Genomic DNA, 26,866 nt, shown 5'->3' with positions numbered 1-26,866 from the left:
AACACAATTGCATTTAGCCGATTTGAAACTTAATACACATTCCATCCGTAATCTCAGTCGCATCGCGGAACAAAAAATTTTCACGTACAATTAATACCTAATTGGAATAATCTTATAAAATTTATATGACTTTAATTATTGTGAAAGGTTTAAGTGAGTCTCATAGCAGTAATATTTTTTTATATTAATGTACCATGACTACTTTTAATTTATTTAATTGAAAGATGTGAAGTAAATTTACAGCTACATAAAATTATTTAAGTTATATTTTATTAAAGATATTAACAAATTTTTAATAAAATTTTTAAAATATCAGAATAAATAATCAATTAATTTTTGTATTTATTAACTCTTCATTAATTAAACGTAATCTTTTAATTCTTAAAAAAAATTTAATCAAAATTAAGTTACGAATCATTAAGAAATAATAATTTTCCAAAATCATTCACAATAAGTATCCTTCCTTTTCCGCTTCACTCCTAGACTGTGTAGCCTATTCCGGCACCGATCTTTGCTGAGGTCTTCCTCTATCTCTTCTTCTACGGGATTTATATTTCAAAATTTTAGCTGGCAGGCGTTCTTCTGACATTCAATCAATATCAATATGGGCAAACCAATTGGATTTATATCGCTTAATAACTTCTAACAGAGGAGGTATCCCTAACTCATTCTTTACTTTTTCATTCCTCTTCCTGTCCAACCTAGTATATCCAGCTGTTACTCTTAAGAATATCATTTCTGCCAACTGTATTAAAGAAATTTCTTTCTTCATTGTGATCCAGCTCTTAATATCATAGATTTTCATCCTTATTTTGTTATTTAAAGTCCAATGAACGGTTGTAGATATCGCTCTAAACATGTTAACCTTGTTTAAAACATCTTCGCCACGTCCCATTCAATGTAATTAAAATGTGAAACTTGTTCTAATATACTGTTATTTATGATGATCTTTGTCCTAATGGGGTGTTTTACTATAAATGTCATCGTCTCTGATTTCAAAGTTGATATTTTCATCTTGTATTTAGAGCAGACCTCAAAAATTGCTCTTTGAAATCATTTTCGTTTTCCTCAATTACTACTTTGTCATCTGCACACAACAAAAAATTCAATTTGTAATCTACCGCCTGCACGCCTGTACTCACTTTTACAGAACCCTCTCTATGTATATATTAAAAAGAGTTGGAGACATGCTTCAAACCTGCTTAATGTCTGTATTGGTAAGATGCTTGCTTTCAGTTGGTTACGTACCTGAACGAAAAACACATAGTCATCACGCATACATTCACAACTGAATTAATCACCAAGGAAACCCTTTTTGATTCATTACTCCACATAACTTTTTGTCAATAATATTCTTTGAATAAATTTCAATTAAAAACTTATAATTATTATCTAATTTTTACTTTCCGAGTTATTCTGCAGAGTAAAACAGTAATATAAGGTTAAATTCTGCGTCTCGGTTTTTTTCAGAGCTTGATCATTCACGTATTTCTTTTAACAAAAAACACAATTTTCGCACTAATTAGGAGAAAAATTTACGTATCTAAGTATACAAGTAGAGAATTATGTGAAAATATTATTCTAGCCTGATTAAAATTTTGACTCATGGCGAGCATCCATCCTATAAAATTTCATAAAATCGGTTAATCCAATCTGAAGATATCAAGGGAAACGATAACTTATGAAAAAGGCAAATTAAACATACTATCATCTCCCCTGTCATTGAATGAGACTGCCCGAATAGAAAACTAAAGTGAAATAAGCATACTTAAGTAATTTTAAAAATCTTGCCGTACTCATTTCTACTTGACTAATACATTGTACCGAATTTTGGTTCTTTAAATGAATGTAAAAAAACATATTTTAAGACCGACTGATATTTATTCCAACAACTCATAAATAAGTTTAAGAGTGTTTAGAAGGCCTCTGCCCTGTGATTTCCTTTATGAATTAATTTAATACTCGAAGTTTAATTATAAAATAGATTGACTATATAATATATATATACATACATACAATACTTGAATTGAAATCACTGTTGATGGTTAGGATCCTACGTTAAGAATGAACGCATTCCAAATCTGAATTGAACTAAACAAAACAATATAGTGTATGTCACAACAATCTATATTGTGAAAAATAAAAAAATTGCAGGGACACAGAACTCTTACAAGGATAGAAGAAGAAGTAGATTTGATTTCATGTTTTAACAATAATGGAATTGTTTAATTAATACAAGAATACCACTTAAGAGTCGGAAATAAGAAAAACAAAAACTTGTTTTGGTCCCAACCCCTTCATGAGGTTGTGAATAACATAAAAAATCATCAGAAAGTATCTTAGCTACTTAAAGGGCAATAAATAAGTTATCTTTGAGTAGAATTTTGAGATTCGGAACTCATGAGATCTGTATCGATTATGTATATGCCCAGTGTAGAAACTATATTTGGAAATTTAAACTAAATCGGTCATCTTTCATTTTCGGTGGCTAAGCTTTTGATTGTGCAAAATATAAATTTTCAGTCAAAAGTGTGTAAGCCTCCTAAAAAATATTCTACATTTTGAGAAAAATTCTCCATAACCCCTTGACCGGTGGTAACCAAAATTAAACGATATCAAGAAGGCAGGAGATAATATTTTACGGGTTCCATTTACTAAGATTTTGCTCAAATGGTAGATAAATTGTATAAATTAAATTTCCAGTTACCAACAGACTTATTATGTTCTCCTCTGAATGAACTCCTCAAATAAATAATCAAAGTGATATAATAATAAAATGGAATTACTAATTACTATAAACGTAATTTTATTTTTATAAACAAAAACGTGTTTTTGCCCCAACCTTATTATGGAAGTTTGAATAACACCAAATACTATCAGAAAGTATTTTAGTTACCTCAGTGGGATTAAATTATATGAAGTAATTTATCTACTTTACTAACTATTTGCCACCGTTGGTGTTAATACAATTGCATAAATTAAATTTGCATTTACAAATAATTTAAAAAGTGTAAATCCTAGTACTTTCGGAGCTGTTACTTCATCGTAAGAGATTTTCAGGGATGTGAATTTAAATTCAAATCAATAATCGTTTTAAAAATTAAATTTTTATGATTATAACAGTCGGCCGTCAAGAATAAAATGAATTCGTTCGTCAATAAGACAGTAACGTCATGTTTATAAGATGTTTGCGACTATTATCAGAGATAACAGAAGATAACAGAAGTATCAGAAGATAACAGGAGTAACAGAAGATGGAGTAACAGCTCTGAAAGTATTACGGTTTAAACTTTTTAAATTGTTGGTAAGTGGAAATTTAATTTATACAATTTATCTACCATTTGAGCAAAATGTTAATAAATGGGACCCATAAATTATTATCTCCTGCCTTCTTTTGTCCGATTTTGACTAAAATTGTTGGCATCTGTGCTCCGCATAAAAAAAAATCCTGGAAAATTTTATTCAGATTTGTTATTCCAGTCTTGAGGTATCAAGTAAAATACTAACGTATATATAAATATTTTCCAGACGTTTTCAACGTTAAAATTGTATTTTTTTTTCTTACAGGAGGTCATAAAATATCAAGATCTACAAAACCTATTTTTTATATTGTGTATTGTATAGCTACGTAGCCGGAAAAGTAAAAATTACTACTGACTAAAGTTGCTATTAACTGAAAAAATTGTTAAAAAAAAACAACGCTTAAAAAATAGGATCAAAATTAGGTGAAGATAATGAGAAAAATATTTGTTACGAATACTTTTACATGTTTCCCACGAACATAAATTCAAGTTATTAAAATATAATAAAATAAAAGGAATAAATTTTTTAATTTTTCTACAGTATTTTGAAATTAACAGAAACGTAATTAGGGAATAAAATACGATCATCCTCGATTTTTTATCAATACAGTGAAACGCCGATTATCCTGATTAATTTTTGCAAGGTCAAATTCGGGTAATCAAAAATCCGGATAACTGAAAAATTAAATAAGGTTTATCGTACGAACTGGATATATGGTTCCAACGTTTAATGGCTATAACACTTAATAAAAAAAACGAAAATATAAAACAAATAAATGTATTTCAGTAAAATTAAAAAGATAGAATATAAATACTATGTAATAAAAAAACAGATATAATAATATTAAAAAAAAATTCATTTCTAATAAAAGAATCAGAATTTAAAAAAAAAATAACTGAAAGAGATTAAAATTTACCACTCTACTGTTTTATAAAAAAAAGTTGTTTAAGAAACTTGTCATAAAAACTTACAAAAAACATATTTAATAAGAGACTGAGTTAAGTTACTGTGCGTTATAAAAAATATTATTTCTTAAAAATTACAAAACACCGGAAATATTATAAGTGTAATAGAATGAAATTTAGTGACATGGAATGATCAAAACATACTTATAAAAACATTACTTCTTAAAATAAAACGTAATCTGTGTTCAGACTCAGTGCATGTTATTAAAAATTTATTTAAGGACTTCAAAATTTAAAGGTCCTTCTATCAGTTTACGCTCGGCTCCTGACGATTCAGCGGTTCCTTACACTCTATGTAAGCCGGCTCCGCACTAAATTCAGGCAGTCTTCTTTCAGCCTTCTTCTATCTATTTTCATGGATTCAACGTAAAAATTTACAAAATATAATCTAATATATATTCTTTATCAATGTACAATTTATGATATTATTAAAATGTATTTATATACACTTATACATAATCTTGTATTACTCATTCAAATATTAAAGGATCATATCCAATTACGAAGTGACAAATGTCTATATTTATTATTATTTTAATTAGCGGTAAATACATAGATTAATTACCCTAACCAAGATACTACACCAAGGCGGATATTATCTCGACAATCTGTATCTGCTATGTTGATTTTTGTTAACGAGCTTCAAGCTCACGTAATCGTTTAAACGAAGAATCTGTGTAGAATTGAATTTTTTGTCGTTTCAATCATTCAATAATAAATTATTATTATTATAAATTATATATTATAAATTATTATTATAAATTATACATTCAATAAATTAATGAGCTTTTTCGTGTGGCGGCCCTGTATGCAAGTCATTACATCAAAGACCATACTTGATAAATTAATGTGTTTCTATCAATCTTTTCAGAAGTTAATTTTATAATAATTAGTTTAACAAAGGCCTAAATTCCGATATTTTGTTCAAACAAATTGAAAAAATCATTAAAAATACCTCAATTAAAATATTGGCCGATAAAATATATTGCTTATTGAAGCAAAGTTTTATTTGAATAGTATTTAAAATTATTTAATAATGTATTTATTTATTTGAAGAATGTTTTTATTTATTTGAAGATTTTATTAACGATAGCTGAACATCCGGAAAATCGGCGTCCTACGTGTTATAAAGCAAGTAACTTCAAATTTGTTGTTAACAATATAAAGGGCCAAGGCACAGTTCGTATCGTCCGTTATTACTTTTAGATAAATGACTGTTTTTATTTCCATTAGTTAGTGGCGTTTAGTGGCAATTCCGTTGTTACCATTATCATCTTACTTTATTTATTAAATCATATGAGATTAAAAAAAGATGTAAGTATGAAGTCATTTTGTGTATTTCTCTTCCATAGAAATTTCCTGAGTTTGTCCTCTTTATTTTTCAACGAATATTTAAAAATAAACATATACACGGATACATTGGTTTAATACATACAGTGTGACGCTGAACGATTCTATTCAAAGATTTATTTGTTAAACGATTTTTTATTCCATTGTATTTTTTTGTAATATAATTTATGATAAAATTACAAAATGATTGCGTTTTAATATTGTAATCTTTAATTCAACATGTCAGCGTGTACGTTAAAATTTCTCGAAAAAAGAAGACAACACAATGAAGCAATCAATAATTTTAACCGACAAAAAAAACATTGGACTTTTGTTGTCCATTGATTTGTTTACTCCATTCTTAAATTAGAAATTGTTTAAAACAGAAGATAATAAAAATAAAAAACAAAGATATTTTACATATGTATCTCATTTTTAAAATGCAGTCAAGAAATTCAAATATGAAATGCGATTCAAAGTACAGTTACGTTGGTCGTACTGTGTAGGAGGCAAGTAAAAAGTAGCGAGTCGAATTAGTCAAAGAAACCCAAGATATCTCCAACGTCTTTTCTGTTAGGTATTCAAATAAGCCTATAGATTCTGTTCTACATGAATTACATAACCTATCAGAGTCGGGCATCTTCGTATAATTCGGACAACCTATACTGTCTTTAATCCTACTTCTGGGTGAAAAATGACCTTTAAGATGTATGCAAGATGTTGCATACTAGGCAACCTAAAATTTCAAGCCTCCTTTACGGATACTATTAAACGATATTATACCGTTAGAATTACTTTAGCACAAAAAAAGAAGCATAAAATTAGACATCTTTGCAGAAAAACATTCTGGATTCTTAAAGCCTCCAAATTTCAGTATTGGTTACATATTTCCCATGCAGTAAAAAATGTTATACATCATATTCACATGTAGAAAACTTTAGAGCTTCTTACTGGTAATTATTCGTAATTTTATACTGATATGAACTTGAAATAAAAATTAAACTGATAAAAAAAGAGTCAACACGTTTAAAAAAAGGGAAAAACTAAATTAGAGTTTTAGTTGGTAAATAATCATAATTAGCAGATATTGAGAAAATTATATACTACTCGTAAAATAAAAATTAAAAAATGAAGAAATTATCATAAATATTAATTAATAAATTAACATACTTATAAAATAATGTATATAAATTTATTTTATATACGAATACACGAGGTATGATCAAAAAATATCCGACCTTGGATCATAAAATAAAAAAACTTAACCTATTTCGTTCAATGAATTGTCCAGTAGGCCCCCTTGATGCAACAAACTTTGCATGTTTTCATTGCTGGAAGTATTTCTCAAAATCTTTTTTAGTAAGCAGGATAAGTGCTCTTGCATTTCTTTTGATCTCTTCTCTATCCTTGAATTTGCTTTCTTAAACAAAATTTTAAGGTTAGGAAAGGGCCAAAATTTGGTAAGTAATGAGCCTGCTGAAGTTGTTCAATCCCGTGTTTTGCCAAGAATCGCTGGATAAATTTAAATCATAGGATGAGCAAAATAGTGATAGATTTTCCAAAGCTGTGGACGTTTGCATCGAACAGCATCTCTTAGCCGACGAAGAACAGTTATGTAATATTCTTTATTAATAATTTGTCCTTAAGCATACTCGTGATGAATCATACCTTAATAATTAAGCAGGACTGTCAGCATGACCTTCACATTGCTTCGTGATTACCTGACTTTCTTTTGCCGCGGAGAATTTGTAGTTTAGTAATGGGATAACCAGCCTTTGTTTCAGAGTCTTAGCCATAGACCCATGTTTTATCTCCGGTTATAATCTTTTTTCACAAAATCAGAAACTTGCGCAATATGCCGTCGATTCTTTTGTTCACGAGTGAGAATTTTTGGGGCAAATTTTGCTGCTATGCGCCGCTTTCTGAGAAAAGATCCCTAGATATTTCGTTAAAATCGATTGCACAAAGCCAAATAAAATTCCTACTTCATCTTCAAGTCTCTAATTATTATTTGACGATCATTCATCACCATCTGCCGAACTTCGTCGATGTTTTTTGGATTTCTGCTGGGCGAAGTCTATCAAAGCGTTCGTCACTTTCGACAGAGGTTCGGCCAACACGGAAACGATGTTACCATTCTTCAGTTTGTGTAACATCCAGAGCTCGATTACCAAAAGCTGTCTGAATCTTCGTTATTGTTTCTACTTGCGGGTCACCAAGTTTCTAGCAAAATTTAATGTCGATTCCCTGCTCAACCCATTCAGTCAATTTGAACGGCAACGAAAACACTACAAGCCCTAGTTATACTTTCACGGCTACTAAGCAGCGACTGACTGCTGTTTTATATACATATATAAAACGTAGAACTATAATGGTTCTTATAATTTATAATTTATTTTTATACTGGAGAATAAGATGATCAACATTCAAATAGATATTTAGGAAAATGTAACGCCCTAATCTGGTTAGCCTGATTCTGGAAATAGTCACAGATATATCAATTTCTACAAAATACATATACAGAGCGTTAATAAAATGTTGAAACGTACACCTTTTCAAAGTTAAACACAGAAAAATTAGGTTTAGAAAATGTTCGTCCTTTTAAGTGATCTTAATTTTTGCATGAGACCACTGCTACTCCAAGCATTCAGGGGGATCTCCATGGGGAAAAAATATTTTAAATTAAAAGAGTAGTACTTTGATATATGATTTTAAATGATTTAAAATCATACGAAAAAATCATATTAAATGATTTAAAATAAACACTGTACTCGTATAAAATAAAGATTATTTCTCTTTTACATAGAATTTTTTCTACACGGTAAGTACATCGATAAAATCATAAAAAAACAGATTTCCATAATATATGATTTTATGATTTAAATACGTGATTAAAATACGTATGATTTTATATTATTTAAATACGTGATATGATTATTATGATTTATAATACATGATATATGATTTTAAATGGTGTCGATAAAACGTTTTGAGGAAAAAAACTCTGGAGTATGATAACCCCAACCGAAATGGCAGTCATTTAATATTTTTCAGAATTTGTTATATTCTGAATATAGGCTATATAGTCACAGCCTGAAGTATTTTGTTCATTGACCTAAAAATGATTTTTAAAATGAATTGTTACAATTTTTTCATTTCCATTTAGAATTATATTAGTTGCCGTGGTAAGGTCTCATATCGAAAAATAGATCGTTTTGAGGTAGTAGTATATATTAAGTTTCATTTTTCCGTGTTTAACTATTGAAAATTTTATTTAAGGATTTAACTCTATTTCTTTACTCCGAAATAAAATTTAAGTCTGATTAGGATAGTGTTATTGGTCAGAAGTCTCCTCAAAGCATTTAAACATGTTTTAAATCGGTTCATTATTAGATTCACTGACATTTTACTTATTCGAGTTGTGAAATAAGGTTTAACAGTAAAAATTAAAAAAGTATTATTATTATATAATCTATTTAAATCTATAATGTACTTTTTAAATCCTTTTTTTTATGTAAGAAAATTTGAAATACTCTTACTCACGACAAAAAAACTGTACTTGGACAGAACATAAGATAAAAAAAATAACGTTTTAATATCTTTAAAATTATTATTAACGGAGGCTTAGTGAAAAAAAAACCAGTTAAATAAATATAAGCAGGTATAAATTTAAAAGATAATAATAGTTTACTTATGAATGTAGAGAGTGGTGCTGTCATAATGTGTTGGTTTGTTAAACTGGCTTAGTAACAGAAGGGTTAGTCTATATCAAAACCACTGTACTTCTTTGCACTTATAAAATAAAATTTATAGTTATGTATCATTGCAAATATTATCTTTAGTTGTTTACGATGCGTATTTGTTGAATGTGATGTGCAACCGAGGTCACTCTCTCGTATTACTACAGCAGCGGCTGTAAATGCTATTTTAAATCTTAAGATACCGTATTGCACCAAACAGCTGTAATAATTTGCTATAATTTAACAGCGATTATATTCGCCCATTAACTTCACTGCAAGTACTACTGAATTAAATGCTTAATTATTTTATATTTTAGAAGATAACGAATTTCTTTACTGACAATATGATGTTAATATGCAAAATTACATATACTATCTTTTATAAATAAAATATATATATTTTTTTATTATATGTGTACATATTATTTATATATTTTCTTTCATAAATTATGTATTTTAGTGTAACACTAAAGAAAATGCAGATAAAAACATACACCTAAAGTGAAGGAAATGATTTGCCTTTAATATATAAAAATATTTTTTTGAAATAGAAAATAAACATTGTACTCGTATAAAATAAAGATTATTTCTCTTTTATATAGAATTTTTTCTACACGGTAAGTACATCGATAAAATCATAAAAAAAAAACAGATTTCCATAATATGGTTTATATTTCATTTTATTTTAATATTTCTTAAACTAGTTGAAATTCATTTAAAATCTTCTCTTTTAGACCTTATAAAATAATATTTTATTTTTTATTAAAAAAAAATCTCTAAAAAATACTACATGCAACATCAAGAAATGGCGCTCGTAATACATCTTTCCACATTTCCACTAGATGCATACACCAAATTTCAATAAGATAAATTCATAGTTCTGTTTATGGGTTAATCCACCGGGTTAGTGTAGTGGTGAACTCGTAATCACAAATCAACTGATGTCGGAGTCGAAAGTTCTAACGTTCAAATCCTAGTAAAGACAATTACTTTTATACTGCTTTGAATATTAGATCGTGAATCGAAAGAACCAAGAATACAAAACGTGGACCACCAAAGAACATCGGTTGTGTTCTTTGTTGGTTGGGTTTCAATTAAACTTACATCTCAGGAATGGTCGACCTGAGACTATACAGAAGGAGTTAAACAGATAAAAGAAGTTATGTTGTGGGCAGTCGTTTGATTCGATTTAATATTGTGATTCGTAAAAAATGGACGAAAGAGGATTTTGTGTGGTGATCGAAGATTACGTTTTGAAAAAAGAAACCTCACCCGAAACTAAAGCCAAAGTGAAGAATTATTATGATAGCAAGTTCATCGATTAAAACAGTTTAAAAGAAAGAGGTTTGATTATTCAAGTGCTTGAATACTGACTAAACTAAATGTTTCGAACAGACAATTGAAGTTATAACTGCAGAGCATACCGAAAAAATTCATATGTGGCAATTGAGGATAGAAGACTGAAAGTGCGTGAAATCGCAAAGACGATTGGAATTTTAGATAAACGGGTGCATTGATTCATACAGGAATATCTTTTTTTACTTGATGCACCACTGAAACTTTGAAGCTGGTAGGTGGGAATACGGAAATGGAATTTTGTAGCGTATGAAAAATAGCATGCCTGACCGGGATTCGAACACGGGATCCATAGATGAAAGGCCGAGACGCTACCATTTCACGGAGATTTCGTGGCATAATCTTTATTGTTTTTCTGAAAAAGGGAATAGATAACCACGAAATATTATGGCTCTTTGGTGCACCATCTAAAGAAGGAAATAAAGAAAAAATACTTCATTTTATGACGTAAAAAACGGTGGATTTTTCTGAGTTTTCATCAAGAAAATCCACCGGTTCACTCTTCTGCGATTATGACGGCAGACTTGTTTGATTAGAGTATGAAATTCATCCACATCCTCTCTACTCACTAAATTTACCATCTTCGGACTAATAACTGTATCTAAATATCGGAAAGTGAATGACATGGTGGAGAGAGGTTTACGAAACTAGAAATAATAAAATTACTACTGAAACATCTGCGTTTTTTTTTGCTTGATGAATTAATTCACCACAGAAGCTTTGAAGCTTGTACGTTGGAATATGGAAATAAATTTTGTAGCGTAAAAAAATGACATACCTGTTCAGGATTTGAACTCGGGATCCCCAGATGAAAGGCACTACCACTTCCCACGGAGATTGCCATTTTGAAGACTTGATAAATCATATCATAACGATGGGATCGAACATCTTTAAGTCAAAAGAGATTATTTTGAGAAATAAAAAAAAGATTTTTCTTGAAAATTATATTTTTATTTTTTTGAATGGACTTATTATCAGTTAAAATTAATTTATATTTAAAAAAACTGTTTGGAAAAAACACCAATATAATGATTCAGGATTATAATATTATGCATTCTATATATATCAATATATATTTTATACATAAAATGTAAGGATTGCGATTATAGGGTGTTTATAAAAACTGTTTTAAGAATTCAGGGAATGGTCCCTCACACATCGAAATAAAGAGAAAACTTTATATCAACATAATTATGTCTGAAAACATTGACTTTACCGGCTATCCGCCATTTCGTATTTTTAACATAACACTTTATTTTTCAGGAATGGGTTAATCGAATCAAAGTGAAATACTGCTAAGATACCTACAGCTTTACATGTATAAAAACAATGAAATATTATGTTTCAATATTATGTTATACTCAACTATTTAAATATTATGTTATAGAAGAAATGTTAAGCGTTTTATGGGAAAGAAAATTAAATATTTATTATTCAAATCCGTTCATAAATAACAAAGTTTTAGCAAAAATTCTTGAAGTGAGTCACTAAATTAAAAAACCAGATTTCATTTCCTCCCGAATAAAATTAAATAATTCAACGTAATCTTAACTGCAGTAATATCATTAATGTTACCATCTAATAAATTATAAAAATTTAATAATATTGACAATATTATAATAGGAGATGAAAACTGGTTTTTTAACCAGTTTACTTGGGAAAAGATATTTGTATTATAAAATAACAATCTTAAAAAATAAATTAATAAAATAATCCAGTTTGATAATGATAAATCTTTCAATTTAATAAGATAAAATATATCAATTATGTTATTTAATAAATTTTAATTATCAGAATATCCTTGACAAACTAGTTTTCATATACTGTTTTTAATGACTTCATTAACAGCATGAAACTACTATGTTTACACTTCATTAAAATTAAAATTCTTTTTCTTTTATTATTATTTTTTTATTATAATAGACGATAATGCTTGGGTTTTTAAAAAGATTACATTTCATTGTTTTATTTTTCAGTTATACAGAAATTTAAAAAAAACCTGTTTCTGCTATACACATCACAGAAAAAGCAGATTATTAAAAAAAAAGAGCGAGTTTGTGTGTATGTATATATATATATATATATATATATATATATATATATATATATATATGTGTGTGTGTGTGTGTGTGTGTGTGTGTGTGTGTGTGTGTGTGTGTGTGTATGCGAGAGAGAGAGAGAGAAAGAAAGAGTGAGAGAGAAGGTAAGATGTATAGAAAAAGGAAATGAGGGCTAGATGAGTCGGAATAAGTGTAGTCGTTAGTGGTGTTATTCCAGATATGTTGTTGGCGATAGCGACAAAGAAGTCATGATCATTCTCAAGTGGTAGAGGTAAAAGAGATTTGAAGAAGCGTTGTCAGATGCATGCAACGCCGTCACGTGTTGTGACGACGACGCCACGACCAGACAAGGTAACAACAAAACAACAGTAGCTAATCTTTGCTAATTGCAAACACAATTCTACTTTTATCTATTGAACAGCTATTACCCTTTCTAATTCAATTCCATTCAAGAAGTTGTACATGTCTTTATTAAATGGAAGTAGGCTGTAATCAAATAATTCAAATAATATCTAATGTTTTTTTTATTTTTTATCTTTGTGTAAACACCTGTTAAATAAAGAGATTAAAATTACCAAAAAATATTAAATATCGAAATTTTTTATACATGCAGCCAAAGGGATTGATTATTTTTAAGTATGAAGTAAATTTATTTCTGTCTCTTTTAACGACGAAAAATAATGAAAAGAAGATATTTGTTATTTCGAGAAAATTTCCTTTATATAGTGCACTGTATACGTTTAGATTATTGTACAGACAGAAAAGTAAAAACCGTACATATTATAATTAAAAATAATATTATATATACATAAAAAAAAAACAAAAAATATTAAAATAGTATAAGGATTATATTCGATTATTATAAAGAAAATTATCAAATTTGAAACTCATCGGTTACGATGTAATATTGTAACAAACTTCATATAGTAAAACAGTTTAATATTAATCGGATGAACATAACATATTTACGACCTCGAATATTTATGTCGAAAGTACTTCTGCGCATATATGTTTTTATTTATGTTGTATATACACCCTTCTTACCACCTACTCTTTCTGTGTGGGATTTCAGAACAGATACGGTCTATAGATAGACACATTTCTGTAGATAGATTTTTTCTTTATGAAAATCAATAAAATGATAAAGAAGCAAGACATTAATAGTAGTAGTGTTTTCATAATAATCAGATGTAGTTGTTGAATAAAATAATTTTTATGGAATACTTCATGTCAGAAAAGAGTAGAATATGAAATAAACTGAGTCGTAAAATATAGCATAACAGAAGAATTAAGAAAATCAGGTAAATTAATAAAAAAAGAAATGAAGATGATTAAAGAAAATTTCGAAAAGAAGCTTGGAGCAGAAAAATATAATTGAATTAAAAAATGATTAAAAATAATTGAATTATAAATTACATTGTTATTCATTTTATACTATTTGTCCGATTAAACTAGATTATCCGATCTTCGTGGCAGAATGATAGCATCTTTGCGTTTCATCTAGAGGTTCCAGGTTTGAATCCGATTACGTATGGTATTTCTTATGCTGTACAAAATTCATTATCAATTATCAATAATTATTTCTGGACGACGGATATTTTGTTGCTGTATAAATAAATAAATTATATATTTAGCTATACATGCAATACATAACTAAGTTGTAATATTTTGTATACAATATATTACACCTTTAGTACTTCTTTCATGGGTAATAAAAAGGAACTTTTCCGGGAATTTTTCTGGAAGAATTCGAGGAAAATGTAAAGTAATTATTTTATGAAATAATACTACTGTAAATAGCAAATGTAATAAGTCAATAAAATCGGTACTGAATAAAATAAAAATTAAAAAAAAAAAAAAATGTTAAATATTTCAATACTTAATGAATAAATAATATTACAAAATATTTGTAATAAATAAAAAATTACGGTGATTACAAACTTATTAATAAATAAGATTGAAAATTTCAAAATGGTGGTTAGGTAAATCTTAAATCGTTTCTATTTCAGTTATGGTTAGTTTTATGAAAATACATTATGTAAGTAAAATGTTAACCGTTTAATTGTAATAAAATGACGCCCACGTTATTCTTTAAAACAGAATATTTTTTGTTAATTTCCGTATGTCGAAAATAAATAGCCAAATACACTTTTTTTTTACTTTTATATACTCTGCTGATCTTTATTGTCATATTTATTTTTCAACAAAATCAAACCGAACTTTTTTTCTCTAAAGCGCCTTAATAAATCGCCAATTTTTTCACCCTCATTAAATGTTTATTATTCCTAAATAGACTCATCTTTGAAATATAAAATCATCTTTCGTGGCTCCAAAAAAATTCAGAAAGAGTTTTAAATATAAAAAAATGGGTTGTCAGATTATTCTTTGTGGCCCATTAATATGGATAATACAGTGTGATGTTAAGAAAATTAAACATTTTAATTTATCCTTGGGTTTATATTTATGAATCTGCAATATTTATTAAAAAGAATGGTCACTATTCTTAAAAAAAAAACAAAAAAACATTGGTTTGTGTGGAACTACGTTTCGCACGAGATTTGAGCGTGACAACGTTTTGCAAAGACCAAGAATGTAAATCGACCCCAAAGAGCTGAAGGCATACTAGACGATTATCAATAATCTTCGTCATAAACAGAACCTTATAGCAAACTTAAGGAGTTCGATAAAATGCACAATAGCGAAATCATAAATTTATAATTTTTATTTACAAAAAAATGTCCATTTATTATGTTTTTTAATCAAAGCTATTATTATTTCTAAAACTAACGCTGACAGATTTTAAATGAAACTATTAAAAAGAATGATTTAAAAAAAAACAGATGGTAATTGTAAAAAAAACAGACAGATTTCTAAAACTAACGCTAACAGACGTCACCCTGGCACGCGAGTCTGTTAGGGATTAAGAATAGGATTATTAGGTGTCCAAAATTGATTACCTCTTCAGTAAAGATTTTCTTTTGAATAATGAAAATTGATCAAGGAAAAGCGAAAAAATAGCAGCAAATCTTTCCAATTAAATTTGGTTTAGATCGGTTTAGGCATCTTTTAAAGATTGCACAATCAACATTTCCATTAAGATCTATAATATCCATATGTAAATTCACTAATACCAGAGCTGGAAGCTTAAATATAAATTAAATTAATTTATTTATTTGTTATATATTATATCCAGTTTACGAAACAAATAATCGTAATATGAAACTAACCTTCCTTGACACAATAACAAAAGATCTTCAAAATCAATAAATCGCTAAGGAGGAAATATAAGATTCAAAAATCTTCTAATTTTGACCTTTATTGTTTACCATTTGATTTGACTCACGTGTTTTGCCTATATGTATGTTTAGTTGTAATTACAAGGCTGAAAAAAAATCATGTTTCCAATTCTAAAAGAAAGCAAGCCCTCATTATTTTTATCCTTCAAAAGAATAAATAATGAAAAAATATAAAAGTAAAGTAATTGAATAATTAAAAGTATAAATAATGAGGATTTTAAACCCTCATTATTTATACTTTTGTTATTTTCTATAGTGTTTTATTTATTATTATTATTATTATTAGGGTATTAGTGAATCCATAGTATTTTCAGTATCGATTTATTTGTATCGAGAATAGTTGTTTTAAGATCTACTACGATATTGAATGAATGAATTACGATAGTAAAATTTATTAATTTATTTTGCAATTATTATTACTATTGCTATTTATTGTTTATAAATATTTAAGAAAAACTTTTATGATTTTTTGACAGGCAGTATGTTCAACCATGTAAATATATTATTTCTTTTTTCTCTTATTTGCTGGTGTTGCTTCTTACTTATTGTTAATAAACATTTAAGAAAAAACATGATTTTTTGACGAGCAGTATGTTCGATAATGAAAGCATGTTCTCAGCCAAGAGGAACGCATACACAGACAGATACACATACTAGTGCCTTTAGTACGATAGGACTTAAATACAATTTTAAGTAAAACTCAGTTTTTTTTTATATTGTCCATTGTCCTTATGACAGATTACATGTGAAATCTTTTAATGCGATATTCATCGACCTTTGAATTGTAATGTCGCCAAGAAAACTTGTTATCCTTATGAAGTAAACACATGTTTTTTGAGAAACTGGCGTTGGGCTAGATGAAAATACCAATTAATTAAATTCATCCATGATTTGGATGTTTTAAAAAATTACTTGTTTAAACAAACAAATTGAATCGAAGTGATTGTTTAATTAGCTAATTAAACACGTTAATATTCCATTTTTCATTTCATTTAATAACAATAATTAATATTAATAATTTTTGCAAGTTTAAATTTAATGATTTGTTCAAAAATAATTATGAACAATTTGTTATAGAAATAAACTTTAATCAAATCAATGTTGATAAAGTGTCAATTTAAAACGATGAAATTGAAATCATAAATCAAATTCATGAAATTGCTGTTTTTGAAAAGCCCGCCAAAATCTGCTTGACATGATAGTATATTCCATTTCACGACGGTTCGGCTCGGCTCGGCTCTGGCGGAACGGGACAATTTTATTGGGTGCTGTCGGCGTTCATCGATTTATAAGACGCCGTCACGTCAAAAAATTATCCTTCTTTATCATTGTTTAAAAAAAAAAAAAAAAAAAAAAACAGATAACAAAACTTGTTTCTTGTAACTCAACACAATACTTCGGTTTACGAAAAGAATCTGTTACACTCCTATAAACTACTAAACCATTTAAAAAACGACCTCACGAATTTATTTAAAATACAATAAAGAATTGTTATTTTACAGAAACAAAATTACTCTGTCCAAGAAATTTGAAATAATATTAATAAAAATTTTAAAAAATCAAACTTTTTTGCAATCGAGTAAATAAATGTTAAAATAATCCAGATTAAGGTTTTCTTAATTGTCTGCTATCTTTTTATATCTTATCTTCATTTATTTACCTTATTTTTTATTTTATTCGTTTATATTTTAAATAATTTTATGGACAACAAATTCATCCATCTTTTCATAGCAAGCAAGGATTTTCAAGCATTTCCCTTGATCCAGTCAGGTAGATGCTGAGGGGCTTACTTTCTTTATGCGTGTAGTAACATATCACTCCAGTTCTGATAAGATATATCATTTTATTATTTATTATCATTGATAAAATTATCAATGTATATTATAACTTATTTATTTTAAGGTATGAATATTTTTAAGTTTTATTTTTAAAGTAAAATTCTAATTTAAACATAAAATATATTTATGGATTTTTATTTCTATCAGCAGTCAATGAAGGAATTTGAATAGAACCAATTATAGATGTTACGTATGAAATATAAAAAAAAATAAATTGAAAGGAGACGAGAAATATGAATGTAATATTCGGGCTCCCTTATTTGCAATTGCGAAACAATGTTATTAAAATAAAAGGAAAAAGGTAAATTAGGTATATGATGAATAGGTCTGCTTCCAAAAACGTAATCTATTTATTTGTACCGGACAGATGATGCCAATAGCTGCAACCAGCAAACCAGCAGCCGGTGAGCGAACCGGTAACTAATAAACGATTGAACCCGAGGCGGACATATTTCACGTACGTAAAGTACGGTATGACCGAACGTGGGTGTTATATTATATTGTTAATTTATACAGTGAAAATTTCCAAAAGCGAGACCAGTGGACATAGATCACGAACAGTTTGACAGATCTGGCTCCCGCGGCCGCTGTAACCGGCAACCGGATGATTTATTCGGTTGTATGCGGGGAGCGTCATAGCGTGCATCTCTAGTCGGCTCACGTACACCGGCCGGACATGCTGCTAATAGAGACGTGACATCACGCCACTACTCGGTAATTATCTTCCGTAATCTGAATTACTAACACAAATTGACAGCAAAACCTGTACCGATGAGGCAGTTTTACTCGGTCCATCACTTATTCCTTTGCCTAGTTAAACAAGACTTCACGAACAAGCAATAACACGACTCTCCTTAGTTCTATGTACTTTCAACGATTTATCGTGTCGTTTACAACAACTACACACTGTAATGTAAAGTAATGCAAACTCTAAACGGAACAGGTTCATTTTTCATACAGAATGCTAAACCCTACGACACTAAAAAAGTTATACGCGTCTGCGCGCGCGTTCAAGGATACTAACTCGCAACAAAATTAGCATACTAAAGATAAAGAAGAAATTTATCAAGAGGAAAACTTAACGTGCTGTTTTTTAACCTGAAGATTTAATAATACAAAATTTAATGTCATTTTTTACAGTCATACTTCTTAGAGCGAGTGGAATATTTCATAAAAGTATGTCAGAAATAATAACATCAAATGAAGCAAATACACCATCTGGAGTTTTAGAAATAAAAAAGTTAATTATTTTTTTAAAATAACGTAATAAATTTTAAATGTTATTTTATTTAATATTATAAATCTTATTAAACGAAATTTCCTTACATATATTTCACATTATATCACCACATTATAAAAAATGAGTTCAAAATATAAAATAAATAATGTCTTCCTTGTAATTGTTTTATTTATTTTAGTGGCTAGAATTCAATATTATTTTTGAATATTTTCCGGTGTCTCTGCTTCCCGTTGCCGCAGTCTGTACATAAATACAAGTTGAGAAGACGGCGTTATTCATTTAGCATTCAGTTTTATTGCGTCTTTTTGAATAGGTCCATTTTCGATTCTGTCATTGCGGTATTACAATCCAAACAAATTTGTTGTTATGGTTAACAGTACGGTTAACATTCTGCATGTTTACATTATTATCTAAGCCGCGGTTTCAATCACATAATTTAAAAATTGTAATACATTTATAATAATTTTATTAAAAGTAATAATAATTTGAAATTATAATTATTAGTAATACGATTGTGTTACATGTCAAATTTTAGAAAACGCAAACATGTAGATGCGTAATAATTCTAGCTGGGTTATCTGAAATAATGTTGGCACTGCTAATAATAAAATAAAGGGGATGATAATGTACAATGTTAGGACGTCGCAGGTAGCAAGAAGTCAGTCGCCGATTCAGCAATTCTTCCCTACTCTGTGCGACAATTCGGCTTTTAGAATTTTGACACATATTTGGTGTTAAATTTCGTGAGACTTTTGCAACGCATCTTCAAAATAAATCTATATCAAAATAATCATCCGAATTCAAAAGGCTTTATTTTTAAACAAATGAACATATAACCTTGCCGTGAATCACAAATTACATGAAATTTTACTTACAAATTTTTCATTTGCTTAATAAGACCATTTTCGGAAGCATAGCATACATTTAAACGATAATCACGCTCGGCTATACTCAACAGGTCATGTTTGGGTTTACTGCAGCTACTGATGTTGTTATGCAATTCGTAGTTCGTCCTCAGTTGTTGAAAGAGGAAAAACAGAAACGGAGTCGTTCACAAACTCCTACAAGAAAAGAACAAACGGTGAGATCGGGTGACCTTGATATAAATGCCAAATAGACAGGCTCCTAACGGATGACCCATCATGCTTAACAAGCTTATTGTTAGGAAATGCTCGAACTTCCAGACTGCAAAGCGGTGTTGCTCCATCCTTATGAAAAAATGAATTCATCAAAATCTACTTGGAAATGAGTGAAAAGCCAATTCAGCAATATTTCCAGATATGAGATTCCCGTAATCCATTTTCTCCAAAACCGAACTCGGATCATAAACTTTTTCTGGAACTGTAAACCTCATGATCGGTTATTGTAAGTAGCGCGTTCGATTTCCTCAACCTTGGGTTGTGGTGGTTCACCTTGCCACTTAGATGAAGCGTGCCCTTTTCACTGACCACTATGCTTAAAAAAAAATTCCCATTTTTTATTGTCGAGGATGAATTATCGAAACTCCACATGTTCATCTCTGCAGAAGTGTTTGTTCAAATTGAATCCTGTAAGGTTTGACTTACAAACTCCGCCGCTAAACACTCCAGACAGTCATATGAAGAACTGCTGGCCCGACGAGTGGACTATTTTTGATTACGTACAAAATCCTGTCCGTTGCGCCCAACGTGGGTGTAACAATGGGGGAGACCTGCGGATTTCCTTTTACACAGACATCCTGTTTCTTGAAACTATTGGTGCAATTACAATACTCAGAGCAATAGGAGGTGCAGTGCCGCAGTATTATCTACGAAATCACGCTGCACGTTCTCTGAACTCACAATTGCTGAAGCGGATCACGCAGAATGCTTATTATTGCGGGATTGTCATCTTAAACTAAACTGAAGGGAGCTCATCAAAAGGGAGGCACCTGCCGGCAACTAAGTGAAACTCTTTAATTCCCTCTTTTATATGCTACATGTTTCATTCGATACCCGTGAACGGTTGCCGAATTAAAGCCGTTTGAAATCAGATGAATCATTTGATACACGTATAAAAAGTATACAAACAGATTTGCAATTTAACGATAAAAACAAGTTAAATTTTAAAGAAGAAGATTACTTTCCGCTAATTGCTTCTAATCAAATAATTATTAAATCATTAAACTGAAACACTGAAACGTATATCTAAAATATATTACATTAATAAGATTGATAATTAAATGCAGATTAAGTAATTAATTTTAATAAAGTAATTGATTTTTAATAAGAAATAAGTTAGGTGATACAATGAAACTTTTTGAAAGTGTTTATGTTGGCCTGCAATTTAAGAAAGTGAAGAATCCCAAGAGGGATGGTTTTTTTATTAATGATTGAAGGCTGAAAAAATTAGGATTTTGTGAGTAACTGAGAAACTATAAATACTTGTTAATCCACGTATTTTTTTCTGAAAATGATTCTAAATTAGTGACAAAACCATTATAAAAGAGACTTTCTACAACCAAAATTGGCCGTATCCTTAAATAGAATTATTAACTTTCAATAAATATATGAAATAAAGGGGTTTTAAGGCATACAGTTCCTAACAATTTGATTTTTTCTCGACTATCTATTTTTAAAATTTATTTAAATAAAATATTTTTACAAAATTCTGGAAATTTCCGACTCCTGTAATAAGTAAAGTTTACTTGGGAAAGTGTGACTTTTCAAGGGGTTAAAAAGTGTTAATATTTGAAAACGGTATACTCCATCAATTTTAGTTATAGGAAATTTTTTTTACAAGGTCTTTGTCGGAAATTTCATCTAGTTCTCAGAAACAAATATGCGGAAAACCTATGTTTTATAATTTTCAAGATATTCACGAAAAATTAATTTTTTGACCTTTCAGCCTTTAATAAAAATAAAACAACCCAACCTGTTACTTGCAAATGTTCCGTTATTTAATTGCATGCCAAAACAAAAATTTTTCAAAGTTTCATTGTGTCTCCAATTATTTCGTTATTATGTCATTGTTTTGTGCTAATTTTACCGTATTAATTAATAGTTAATTATATTTATTATACATATAATATTCACTTAGATTTTGTAATTTTACTATATTAAAATTTGTTTTGAACACTAGCAAACAAATAAATCAAATAGTTTTGAACAATTTAAACATAAACAAGTAGTTAAAGAATCTTTATCAGTCGATAGAAATAATTGTTTTTTATCTTCAGTCATTTGACTGGTTTGATGCAGCTCTCCAAGATTCCTTATCTAGTGCTAGTCGTTTCATTTCGGTATACATCCCACATCCTACATCCCTAACAATTTTTTTTTCCTACATCCCTGGGCCGGACATCCAATTAAGTATACTCGGCCCAGAGACGTGTCTTTTGACTCTAAAGCGGTCTTCCCGCCCACCGGTTTTACACCCGGCACGGCAGGTCAACTGCCCCGGTACTAGATATTTTCTTGCCTGCCTCTAATTCCCGCCGACGAGGGCAAAGCCCGGCTATGCCGTTCCCCACCCCCGCCGACAGAAACCGGGTCTCGGTCTTTATGCCATTTGCCTCAAACCAGCGCGACCAGCACAAGGAGCGCGCGCACCCCCAAAACCAGCCACACCGGCCGGGTCTAGGTCTTTTAATTTTATCCCCGCGAAATCTCCCCGGATTCCCCGTCCCCTCACCGAAACCTGCACGCCAGGGCATACAGGCTCTCAGAGACGGGGCTGTCCACCTATCCCTATTAACGATTGAACCTAACGATTCCTTCATCGCGCCTCCTCTTCCTTAGTGCGAAGAACCGTACCGGCGAAATTGTTAAAAACGTTCCAGTTCTGCTCCCTCCTTAGCGACCACTCTACTATGTTATTCGCGTTTAGGTTATTGACTGCTATGAATTGTCTGTATTGTGCCCATCTTCGGCATTCGAACGTCGTATGCTCTGCGTCGCCCACCTCCTGGCAGTAGTCGCAGTTGGGTGTGTCTCTCTTGCCGAATCTTTTTAAATAGTAACCAAACCCCTAACAATTTGTTTTACATATTCCAAAAGTTACCTGCCTGCACAATTTTTTCCTTCTACCTGTCTCTCTAATATTAAAGCGACTATTCCAGGATGCCTATGTCTCTTATTTTAACTATATTTTTCCAAATGCTTCTTTCTTCATCGATTTGCGGCAACACTTCTTCATTTGTCACTTTATCCACTCATCTAATTTTTAACATTTCCTATAGCACCACATTTCAAAAGCTTCTTATCTTTTCTTCTCAGGGACTCCGATCGTCCAAGTTTCACTTCCATATAAACATATACTTTCAAAAATCTTTTCCTGACATTTAATTAATATTTTATGTAAAAAAAATTATATTTCTGAGTGAAGGCTCGTTTCGCCTGTGCTATTCGGAATTTTATATCGCTCCTGCTTCGTCCATCTTTAGTAATTCTACTTCCCAACTAACAAAATTCTTCTACCTCCATAATCTTTTCTCATCCTATTTTCACATTCAGTGGTCCTTCTTCGTTATTTCGACTACATTTCATTACTTTCGGTTTGTTCTTGTTTATTTTTATGCGGTAGTTCTTGCGTAGGACTTCATTTATGCCGTTCATTGTTCCTTCTAAATCCTTTTTAGAAATAATATAAAAATATTAATAAAATAATAATGATAAAGTTAACTTCTCTTCAAAAAAACAAAAAAGAAATTTGATCGCTTTTGGCTTTCACATTACTTTTAAAAATATATTCAAAGAAGTTAATTTCAAATACACATTTATCAATAATTTTATTTCTAGATGCTTTCCAGTAATGATTATTATTTCGATTTCAGTACTTTCCTGCCGCTTTTCAGTCTGTTTTACTTTTAATAAAATTCAAATTTCTTAAATTCTTCTTGAAGTTCACGTTTTTCTTTATTGGCAGTTTAACGAATCTATTGCACTACATATTGTATGATAGTCGTTGGCACTTATTTTGCCGGATTTAAACTGTTCGATCCACTTCAAAAATTTGCATTATTAATAGACTTTTTGTCGTATTGTTTAACATCTGCGAGTGAATTTAGGCTGGTTTACACCTTAAGAAAATAAACGTTTTATTACAGCACGCTATTCTTCCACGACAAAAATTTGGAAGCGAAGTCGACATTTTGAAATAAACAAAAGAAATTATAACAATGGAAAAAAATTATTTTCCAGCCGATAATATTCTCTGCTAGATAATTCAGTTTTTCCTATTAAATAAATTTTCGCTGTTAGCATTTGTCTCTTTAGACCGTCCTAGATGAGATTTAAGTTTTATTAATTATTTTAAATACAAATATGTGAAATAATTTTAAGGTAAATATAAAGATATAAACGTAAACAATAACTATAGAATTCACAAGTTAGAATGCCTTACTGGAGATTATTTGAGTACTTATGTGCACGATGAACGGATGTAGAAAATTCATGTGTTTTTTATTTTTAAAATACGAGTAGCATTATTTAGTTTATTAGTATTACTATGAAAACGTTATTTTATAACAATCTTTTTCATAATATAATCATAACTTAAATGAAAAATATCCAAATAATTTCTTTTAATAATTTGATCAAAAAATTTTTAGAAAAGAGAAAAGATAATGGACGAGTGAATACAAAAGAACAATGAAATGAACAACATTCCATTTCAGAAACATAATTTACTACAAGCTAGTAATTTTATGAAAAATATGACAACGTACTATAACAAAATTACTGTGAAATAATCATTCAACCAAATTAAAAATCAAATATTACTAATTCAAAGGTAAACACAATCGTAAAAAATAAAAAAATTACTGAAATAGAATAGCCATAGTTTGATGGTATAAATAAGTATACAAAGTTCATTAATCAAATTTAAAAATAAAAATAATAAAAGAATTATCACTATGTAAGGAAGTATTATAACAAACATTGGTGTCAAGGTGGCGTAGATTGTTGACTCTTTCCTTTGCGTATTCAAGGTGGACGGTTCATGGCCTAGTCGAACCAGTTATTGTCATGTTTTAATGCTACATGCTTCACGATACTGTCTCCCGATCAGCTTTCTGTCGATTGGTTCTAATCGATAGCATATTTGGTCTGATTAAGGAATGTAATAAGAAATGGGTTCACTTGTAAGATGAACATCGGACACAGCTAGGTACGAGCAGTGATTAAAAAAACTGCACTAGACATCCGAATACTGCCGGAGTAATGTACCGATACATTAATCAGTAGTAAATATCAACAATATGTTATTTAAAAATGCTTATTTTATTTCAATTATCATGGATAAATATACACAATTATACAACAAAATTGTTCACCAGTTAGATGCCAAAATTGCTGCATACAACTACTGTATGCAAATTGTATTTAAATTCTACAGTGATAAACTTCTTAACTGTGCATAGGTTTGGGTAATGGTAACTAGAAAATATAACCAGTATCATAAAAATAAAACTTTAGGCGCATTGCTTTTTGAAAAAATAGAATAAAAATAAGATTAATTTTAGATACAGTAATACACAAAATATATGTTAGGTAAAATACACAAATCCCTTTTTCAAGACTTCTATTATATGATACTCTAAGATCAATCAAATATTATTCTAAAGTCTTCACGGCTTACGTACGAACATGAGTGGGTTGACGCAGAGGAATATTGACGATGATGTGGGGAGGGGAAGGAGGCTCGCCTCACTACCCTCTGGGCCTCGACTGCACCCCATTGGTCAGTTACGTCATGTTAGAGAAAGAAGTTCCACCCTCAGTTGCACAACGTACTGTCGTGAAGTGTCTCAAGAATGAGGTCATCAAACCTTCCGAAATTTTGACTAGAGTGCGTGCGCAGTTTGCGGATTTGACGCTGTCACGTACCCAAGTCCACGACTGACCCAGTATGACTATAGAAAGAAGTGAAGCTACAGAAATTAAAGTTACAACACGCGATCAAGGACAAGTGTGGCGGATGGCAACATTTAATCGATCCGTGACCTGATTGAAGATTATCAAAAAAATATATTATCAATAAAAACAGAAGTAGGCTCGGCTTGAAATTTTCATAAGGCTCCTAAAACGATTTCGATAAAAGGAAAATAACTTTTGTAACGATTAATCACATATGATGAGTTGGGTTCATTACAACAGTCCCGAGTCGAAATCGGCGAGTGTGGATTGATATTGGAATGAAAAACTTTGTCATATAAGGCAAAAACGTGTCCTTCAGATGGAAAAATCCTCGCGATCCGTTTTTTGATATCGGAAAGGCGTATTGCTCTTGGATATTCTCCATTATATGAATGCTGTGTACTATTGCCAGCTGGTCAAAGTGAAAGTAGCTACTAAGAACAGAAGTTACCATTAGCAGATTCATGACAACGCTATTAATCGGCATTGCGATTCAAGGTGATGTAGTCATGGAGACAACGCCAGGCCTTGTACGTGACAACGCCATGCCTCATGCAGCCGATAGTACTCGGAATAAACTGGATGATATTTACTGGGAAAACTTAGAAAACTCCCCGTAAAATCGAGATTTATACCCTTGCGATTTCCTTTTGAATGAGCCGTTGAAGTAGGCACTGGGAGGATATATTTCCGAGCGACAATGATGTAGAGGTGTTCATGCGCAGTTGAGACTTTTGACTCGTCAAATATTTATGAAGAAACACCACAAGCTCCCCACATGTTGAGAAAAATCTGTAAAACGTTTGTGAGAGTTTCGTAGAAAAGCAAAAAAATATATTTTGTATATCTATTCTGTACTGA

The sequence above is a fragment of the Lycorma delicatula genome, chromosome 2, assembly GCF_047948215.1.
Source record: "Lycorma delicatula isolate Av1 chromosome 2, ASM4794821v1, whole genome shotgun sequence".
Taxonomy (NCBI): domain Eukaryota; kingdom Metazoa; phylum Arthropoda; class Insecta; order Hemiptera; family Fulgoridae; genus Lycorma; species Lycorma delicatula.
Note: the sequence above shows the minus strand (reverse complement) of the source record.